Raw genomic sequence first — 9,471 nt, forward strand, 5'->3', positions numbered from 1 at the left:
CCCTGTGGATTATAACTTTAGGAAGATGTGACATTCATCAAGGAATCCTTCTCTCTGGGTTATTTCCATGAACACTGAGCTGGAACACATCTACAGTGCTGGAAGTGCCCATCTCACCACCAACCTCTCTGTGTACATTCACTTTTTAACCCTTTGTGAGACAATAAAGATGTAAATCTTAGTATTAATCTGTGTCAGTGCAAACACCTCTAATAGGTATTACTTTCCAAGTAATATCTTCCCTTGGAGTCTGCGGTCCAGGCTTCTAAAACCATCCTAGTTTAACAAGCACTACAATCTAGAGGAGAGCTGCACTAACAGGTGTGACTGATGAGATCTGACCTGCAAGGATACTCAGGTTTATTTGTATCAGGACAAGCAGGGAAGACATGGACATCAACTCTGTCAGGCTGCCTGAGTCCCCTCACCCACATCAGCTCAGAACTCTGCATAATCTACTGCGTAAGACTCAGATGATCAGGGATCAGAAGTTCTACAAAGAGTAGAACCAGACTTCCTGTATAGAGGTGTGTGGGCCTACTGATCCACAGTGTCAGCACAACTTTCACGTCATATTCATCTCAGCACAACTAAAACATGGTGACTGACCTCAGAGTTTCAAATCCACATCGTGGATTCTCCAGAAGAACACACAGCTGCTTCAGTCCTGAATCCTGCAGGTTGTTGTAGTCTACACTCAGGTCCAGCACTCTGGGATACGAGGGGTTGGACTTCAGTGCTGCTGCCAGATAATCACAGCTGATCTCTGACAAACCACAGCGGTCCAATCTGTATGAAGAATGACAGATGTAAGTTTATTAGACAAAGTGTGTGCTTGAAATCATTCAGTGTTTCATCATCTGTTCAGAGCTGAAGAAGGTTCAGAATGTAGCAGTTTAGAAAATGGAAACTCCAAACAGCTGAAACCAACAGGAAGCAGCTTCAAACAAACAAGAGGGGGGGGCGCTAGCGAACGCGATGGAGTGAACACGCTTACTTCAGAGCCTCTGCACATTCCAGCTTAAATTGCATCAAAAATAGGCACTTAAGTTACTAATCTGCTTTCAAAGACAATCTTAAACTTTTAGACAAAGTTCCTACGGATATAAATCCAAGAAAGTCGCTTTTATGGCGGCAAATCCGCGGAAATACAAATACGAGGCTTCGTCGACTGCTAAGACCAGTGCAGCCACGGGCAAAGGTTGTGACAACACCGCTAGCCAAACACCGAAGTCGGCACCGATAGCTAAAATGGATGTGGCAGACCTCAAGACTGATATTCTTACCTCCTTGCGACAAGATATCGCTGCCATCATCCAGCAGGAAGTCAGGTCTGCTCTGGCTGACAGCTTTGACTCGTTTAAAAGGGATATCCAAGACGTGAAGGCAGAAATCAATAGCAACACTACCGCTATTCGAGCCGAGCTGGACCAGGTGAGAGCTAACGTAAAATCTGTCGAAGCGGGTCTGTCGAATTGGTCTGATGAAATGGTGGCCGTACAAGACACGATGGCGTCCCTCACAGAAGAGGTGAAAGCCCTTAAACACAAATGTGAAGACCTCGAGGGACGTATGAGAAGGGGAGACATCCGGATTATCGGTGTGACTGAAACTCAGGGTTCCAGCTCTCCGGCGGCGGTCTCTGCCCTCCTCAAAGAGGTGTTTCAGCTTAACAGAGAAGTCCGCGTGGAAAGATCTCATCGTAGCCTGACTCAACGGAGACCTGGGGATATTCCACGCCCTATCATTGCTAAATTAAACAGCGAAGGAGACGCGGTGGACATCCTCAGGAGAGCGCGCAGAGGAAAATTACACTTCAAAGGAAACCCAATCGCCATATTCCCCGACTACACGGCCAGCGTGGCGAAAGCCAGAGCGGCTTTCACTGACGTGAGAAAGATACTCCACGATAGACCGGGAGTCCGCTTTAGCATCCTGTACCCTGCCAGATTCCGTGTCTCTTACAACAACGTTGAAAAGGAGTTTGTGGATGCTGCCAAAGCCATGGATTATGTCAAGGAAAATATACTCTCTCCAGCAGATGGTGATCTATGACTGTCTTATTTTCTGTCCCAAGGTGGAAGGTAACTCAGAGTTCTCTATGTCAGTAAGCTACATCACTGTGCCTGGTCGTAACTACGTTGTGCAGGGCCTGAGTTCCAATATTGTTTTAGCAGACAGCACTGAGAATTATTAGTGGTACTGAGACTGCTCGTCCAGCAATTTTCCCCGAACTTCAGTTCATCATTCCATATGAAGACATTTAAACTTGTGTTAGCTGCATTCGGGGTCCCTTTGACTTTTTGTCCTGCTGTTGTTACCCCTGTTCAGGTCCCTTGTTCTCCCGGGGATCTTTTGATGGGTAAAAAACTTGTACAATGTGGTTTATATATTAGTTTTTGGTTTGTTGGTTTGATGGTTCTTTTTGTATTGCCCTATGCTAAGCAAAACTTTGGGTCATCATGGAGTTCAAAATTATTTGTGCCTTGCAGATATCTTTCAAACTTAACCCTAAACAGTCAAGATAGATTTGCTTAAAGTCATAAGCTATAATGTCAATGGCCTCCACAGCCCTATTAAAAGGAAAAAAATTCTAGGCCAGTTAAAAAGTTTCAATTGTCATATAGCTTTTTTGCAGGAGACGCATTTATCTGACGTTGAGCATGACAAGTTAAAAAGGTCGTGGGCACAACAAGTGTTTTATTCATCTCACAAATCTGGCAGGAAAAGGGGTGTGGCTATCCTAGTACACAGACAGATAAACTTCACCCCACTCACTACATATAGAGACCCACATGGAAGGTACATTATGGTCAATGGCTCTATTGATGGAGTATTGGTTTCCCTCATCAATATCTACGCCCCTAATGAGGATGAGCCAAATTTCATACATACAATTTCTAATCTAGTACTTCAAAAGTGTTCTGGTGTTTTATTGCTTGGAGGAGATTTCAATTGTGTCTTGTCACCTTATATGGACAACCAAGTTCTAAAAGCCATGCGTCGCAAATGAGCAAAGCTCTAAAACAGTGCTTCCCAAACTTTTTCCAGCCACGTACCCCTTGAGACATGTCAGCCTCAGCCGCGTACCCGCTGCTACGAACGAACTATTAATTAGTGTCTAAAAATACATTGCAATACCACATGCATACAAATAAATACTGCACGATTATTTCTCACCACCAAATGAATTTATTAATATATTTTAGTAATGACAGAATTTTAATAACGAACTTTACTACTTAATATTAGCAGTGTATCAAAAGATTTATTCAAATTCACCGTTTTGTCGAGAGCATAAAGGCCAGATATGAACTTTCATTAACCATAACTATATTTAATGTGATGGATGTGCTTGAGCAGAGGCACACAGCTCTTCAATGTTTGGCTCAATTTGGGAAAGGCTGAGTAAAAGTACTTACTTGAGTACTTAAATCGTTTTCCACACAAAGTCTTGCTCTGTATTTTGTTTTCATGTTTGTTAAAGCAGAAAATCATGTTTGTTAAAGCAGAAAATCCCCGTTCGCATAAGTATGTGGTGGCGAAAGGCATCAGAGTCTTGACAGCGCGCTTAGCCAGCGTGGGCTGTTCAGTGCGCAGTCCTATCCAGAAATCCGCCAGGGTCTTTTGAGCGTGTTCAACTGAGTCCATGTGTGTTCATGAATGTGTCCAGCTTTTGAAAAATATCTGCTGCAGTTGTCCTTTGTTCCAGCGGTTTACCGAACAGCATGTCCTCCTTGATGGTTCCTTCATGAATGTAGCGCACATATATGAGGAGATGCGCCAGGCCAGCCACATCCGTGGACTCATCTAGCTGTATTGCATAAAATTCACTGTGGCCTATGCGCAGAAGTAGCTGCTGTAAAACATTTTCTGACATTGCACTGATGCGCCGTGAGACAGTATTGTTTGATGATGGAATGGACTGTATTGTCTTTTTTGCCTTTTCCCCCAACATTGTCCCTACCATATCTAAAGCAGCAGGGAGAATGAGGTCCTCCACAATAGTGTGGGGTTTGTTGGTTTTAGCCACTCTGTAACTGACCATGTAAGATGCTTGTAGTCTGTTTTTATTCATAAGATCTGGCACTTGAATGCAGGTTTTACTTGAGCTGTCGCTCAAAATATTCTCTTGGTTTATTTTTCAAATGGGGATGATTTATCTCTAAATGTCTGCGCAAAAGTGAACGTTTCATTGAGTTTTGAGACAATACTTTTGCACAAATAACACATTGTGGCCAGGAAAATCCACCAATATTTATACACGTGAACCCCAGCGAAACATAATTGTCATCATATTTGCGCTTCTTTGAGGAGGTTGTGTTACAGTCCGAGCTGTCATGTTTTCTCCCACTTTGACGCTCCGCATCAGACACTTCATCATTTTCCACATGACTGGCTCCTGCTATGCTAGCCGCTTGGCTAGCAACGACAGATACATCCGTGCTAGCATCCAAATCTGAGGAACACATTGTTTTTGAACAATCACCTGTGCAGTCACTGGAAAATGCATCTTCAGATATGAGCTGATCGGTTGTTGTGGCCGGTGTCTCTGTGGTAGGGCCTTTTTTTCTCCTAAACCACTTGTCCATTTTCGCGCAGCACCGAATGCTTGGAGGCAACTTTAACTGTTCGGTGTCAGTCATTTGGGCAAGTCACGCCCATGTATTTTGTTAGAGCTATTTTTTGCTGAACACCAGAGGGTGGTATATAGTCATGTATTTGAGAGCCACATAAAACTGCATTAGCGCAAATTTTGGCTTTTAACATTTGTGATCCCCACTCAAACCCCGACCCTCGCGTACCCCCTACAGCCAGTTGCGTACCCCTGGGGGTACGCGTACGCTAGTTTGGGAACTACTGCTCTAAAACATTTAACAACTGAACTGGGACTAATTGATGTCTGGAGAAATAAGTTTCCTAGAGTCAGAGATTATACTTTTTACTCGCATAGACATGTATCCTATTCCAGGATAGATTTCTTTTTTACCTCTAAAACAGAAGAGCATAGCATTGACAATATTGAAATCTTACTGTAGCCAAGTACAGGATAGGGTAGGGGATATTAAAGCAAGATGGAGAGAATGGGCCAATAGCTAGATTCGTAGGAGAGATAAAGTGAGTTGCGTGGAGAAGAATGACTGGAGCCACAGGTAAAGTTGCTTTGAATTGTATTAAACTATTTAGCAACAATTTAACAGCACTTCATAACAGGAATGAAAACATGAAATAAAATACAGTGACAGCAATAATAATAATAATAACCAGAATCTTATCTGAGCTCAGATATGTCAGTCTTGCCGGCTTAATAGTCAGTGTTCAGTCAAGTCAAATCCAAGAGGTCAAAAGTCTGTGACTGGTGCGATTTCGTCCTACCGCACTGTTGCAATTGTTCGTGAGAGAAGAGCAACCTGCCCTTCTGGGCCAACTCGGAATGGCTGTGGTTCGGTTCAAAGGGAAAGGCTCGCCATCTTCCTCGTCAGGAAGAAATCCAGGTCTCACGATCCCACAAAAAAACCTAGCCTGTAAACAACAGGGCTATTACTAATTCAGTTCACACACTATAGTGATGCATATGGCCATATGAGTAAATAATGCAAGTGCTATAACAAAACAAGCACAAAACATTAATTCAAATTTCTAACTATAGTCTATACAGTGCATCTTAATCATGAATGCAATCTTTAAATCACAATCAGCTTATTCTATCATCAAGGTGCACAATTCTATCAGAAATCATAAATAAACCATGAACTATGGTAGATTATTTTTTACAGTACTGCTCCTTTAACTGAATTACAGGAGCATTGCTTTGCACTGCATAGCAATGAAGCAATATGTAAATTACACTCAATGTACAAAATAAAATTAACAAAAAGTATACAAAAGCCCACATGCTGTAGTTTTACAGTATGTGGTAAGGCATTGGCACAATAAGAATATGCAGGGACATCTATACAATGTCGCTCAAGCATCAAATGTAACAAAAAAAATAAAATAGATTCATAACCTTTAAGATCAAAATTAACTTATCCCATCATCTTATTTTAGTGCATTTAATATTCAACAAGTAATACTAAACCATCATCAGCACACAAGCTGAGTGCTCAGAGTGGCTGAACTCCGTGAGAAACCCCGTGTGTTCTCCCACAGTGAAAACGTGGTCAGCTACAGCTACAGCTATGAGCATTAGGCTAGTTAGCTTTTCAATTAGCCTGATTCGCCCAGTCCCAGTTTAACTCACCAGCACGCTTCTAATGTTCAACTCTCAGAGAGGATCTTGTCCGCTTCATCCACACCCGTGCAGATCTACAACATTGAAATTGGCCATTATATTCCCTAAAAAGCAGCTTCTTGTTAGCTTTTTAGCTTCAAGGTTAGCTTAAGAGCTTCCGACTCACCGCGATGGTTTCAAAGTCCAAAATGTTCACAAAAAATCAGGTCCGGTTCTCCAAGGTCCATGCAGATCTCCGGTATGAATATTTGCTCAATTTACCAAGTTAATAATTATTTTCCAGCAACAAGCTTGGCAACGAAAATCAGCAATGGTCTCGTGCACCTCCGTCTCTCTCTGTGTCTGAGCACAAGTGACGGTACTGAGCAGGGGAAGGCGGGACTTGTTACCTCCTAACCAGTAGGGGGTGTTAAATATACTCTTTGGGGTTTTATTTTTATATTTATATTATTTATCCTTTATTATTGATATACTTTATCTCAACTCTGTGATTAACAGAGTAATGATGAATCAAAGTTAACAATAACATGTTGTGTTGCATTACTGAGTCGTGTAAACTCACTGGGTTACATTACCAATTACACTATCTGACCATGCACCGTTATCACTCTCATGGGACTTAGGATTGAAACCAAAACTAAAACTTTGGCGATTAAATGCCTCACTCCTAAATGATAGCCAGTTTTGTGAGTTCATACATATTGAACTAAATACTTACTTGGAGTTGAACACAACTCCGGAGATATCGCCTTTAACTCTCTGGGACTGCGCCAAGGCATTCATTAGAGGTCGCATAATATCATTTGCAAGTGCCAGGAAAAAAAAAAAAGAGGCTAGGCGGTGTGAATTGGAGGCCAAAATAAAACACCTAGAGCAACAACACAAAAAAGCACAGCCAATTTGGTTTCCGATCTTAAAATGTTACGTAGTGAACTTAATAGTTTAATAAACGAGAAAATTGAGGGCAATTTAAGATTCATTAAACAAAAGTACTATGAACAGGGTAGTAGGGCTAGTAGATTGCTGGCAATAAGACTCAGGAAACAGCAAACTTGTAATATGGTCCAAAAGTTGAAGTCAGATCAAACCCTAATTACTAAACCAAATCAAATTGCAAGTTGCTTTGCCAATTTTTTCGAGTCATTATATAAAAATTCAGATACATGTAAAGATGACAATACACTATCTGATTTCTTAGAAAAGATCAATTTAAAAACACTACCAGAATCTGTAGCAAAGGAGTTAGATGAGCCAGGTCAGTTTCGGCTTCCTTCTTCTGACTTTTTTAGATTTCTGCAGCTAAGAAGCTTTTTGACAAAACATAAAGAATGGAGGAAAGTTTTGGAGCCCTCACCCATTGAGGAAATATTTCTAAAAATATTTCAAAGTAATTCCTCCCCAAAATTAATCAGTAATTTTTATAACGCATTTATGAGTTTAAATACAAGTGCAACTTTGGATATTAAGGCAAGGTGGGAAGCTGAGACTGGCACTCAAATCTCAGAGGACACCTGGGAAGAGGTGTTCAGTGAAGCCCATCTTGTGACTAATTCTGGGCTGTGGAGAGAATTTGAATGGAAGGTGGTCATGAGATATTTTAGAACCCCAGAGATAATTGCCAAAATGAAGCCTACAAATCCTGACACCTGCTGGCGAAATTGTGGTACTTATTCTAGGAACCCACTCACATATATTCTGGTCATGCCCAAAAATCTGCTCATTTTGGAATGACATATTTAAAGTTCTCAATACAGTTTTCCAACAACCATTAACAAAAGACCAACAGCTAGCCATTTTAGGAGTATTACCAAATGGTTTTGCGGGAAACAATAAAAAGTATCTCTTCAGAATCTTGCTTACAGCAGCACTAAAGTGTATTACTATTAAATGGCTGAATCTTGACCCACCTTCATATAATATGTGGATTGATAAAGTAAGAGAAATTTACCAGATGGAGGAAATAACATATGCTCTGTGGATTCAGAGAGAATTGTTTACTGAGCGTTGGCGACCCATACATGCTTTACTGTTTCAATAATTTAGCATAGGTCTGTTTCGTTTTGTTCATTTTTGGCTAAGATTGTCAAATGTTATTTAATATTACATAAAGTTTTGTTTTTCTGTTCTTTTCTTTTTGGTTTTTGTTGTTGTCTGTTTGTTTGTTTGCTTGCTTGGGTTTTGTTTTGCTTCCCAGTTTTGTTTTGTGCTTCCTAATTGCGGTTCTTATTTTAATCTACATTTCTGCATTGCGGTTACTGTAACTGTCCTACTTGTGAACATTGACAAGTACAAGTTGCAATGTTGTAAATTATAATAAAAGTTGAGTTTAAAAAAAAAAACAAGAGAAAAAACTGAATATTTCCCATTAAAGTTGTACATTTATCATAAAAACATGAAAAGGTCGTGTTTTTCCTTCAAGGAACAACAAGGCTTCACTTTTAAAGGTGAAGTGTGAAAGAAATGGACATTTGAAGTTCAACAACTTTTTCCAGTCACATTATTAGAGCAGACAAACTACAAGCTCATTTCCATTCCAACAAGTCATCTTCTGACCCTTTATTATTATTGTTATCATTCAATATTTATGGAGGATGTTTTTAAATTAGGCTCAAATATGTGACAGACATTTAATCCCATGTCAGTTTGGCCTCATCCTGGGCAGGATTATCTAACACACACTCTGACCACAGGCCCAGGGGCCACGCACAGCTGGGCTCCATCCAAGAGACAGGAAACTAAACCAACACAATAATAAAGAGCACCATTTGATCTTCTTCCATTTTAGCTTTTCAAGCCAAACATACTAAAAACATGAGCATATATATGTTTTCTGATAAAATGATGTGACAGGTAGAACAGAGTAAAGTGGTGGTGTTACAGCCTTTCTCCCCTCTGCTGCCGAGGCTGTTAGTCTCTCCCAAACTCAGCTACAGGACTTCCACATGAATGAAAGCAGCAGAAGTGGCTTTACAAATGAAAGAGGAAGAGGAGAAGAAGAGGAGAGGGAGGCCACCCTGACCATCACTCCAGCTGAAAACATCACACTTCCATTAAAGTTGGTGAGAAAATGTTGAGCAGGATGAGCTGCTGGCTAATCTGGAGGCTGTAGCAGCAGCTCACAGTCACCGTGGATTTCCACTCATGAAAAAGCTCTGGCTGCTTCATTTCTAATTTAATGTCAGAGACTTTAAAGCTTCAGTGAAGCTGGACTGTGATGCTTCCTTTCCATATTCAGC

At 40.8% G+C, this 9,471-nt stretch overlaps 1 long non-coding RNA gene across 1 annotated transcript; it reads right to left on the reverse strand.

Moving 5' to 3' along the window:
* Positions 1–5,302: 5,302 nt before the first annotated feature.
* On the reverse strand, positions 5,303–6,742 carry LOC112844702 (uncharacterized). Its single transcript, XR_003217439.1, has 3 exons — positions 6,402–6,742; positions 6,245–6,309; positions 5,303–5,523 (listed from the first exon to the last, which is right to left on the reverse strand). It is a non-coding gene; the product is annotated as an uncharacterized LOC112844702 (long non-coding RNA).
* Between the last annotated feature and the right edge of the window lie 2,729 nt (positions 6,743–9,471).

Source organism: Oreochromis niloticus, unplaced genomic scaffold (assembly GCF_001858045.2).
Source record: "Oreochromis niloticus isolate F11D_XX unplaced genomic scaffold, O_niloticus_UMD_NMBU tig00000768_pilon, whole genome shotgun sequence".
In the NCBI taxonomy this organism is placed as follows: domain Eukaryota; kingdom Metazoa; phylum Chordata; class Actinopteri; order Cichliformes; family Cichlidae; genus Oreochromis; species Oreochromis niloticus.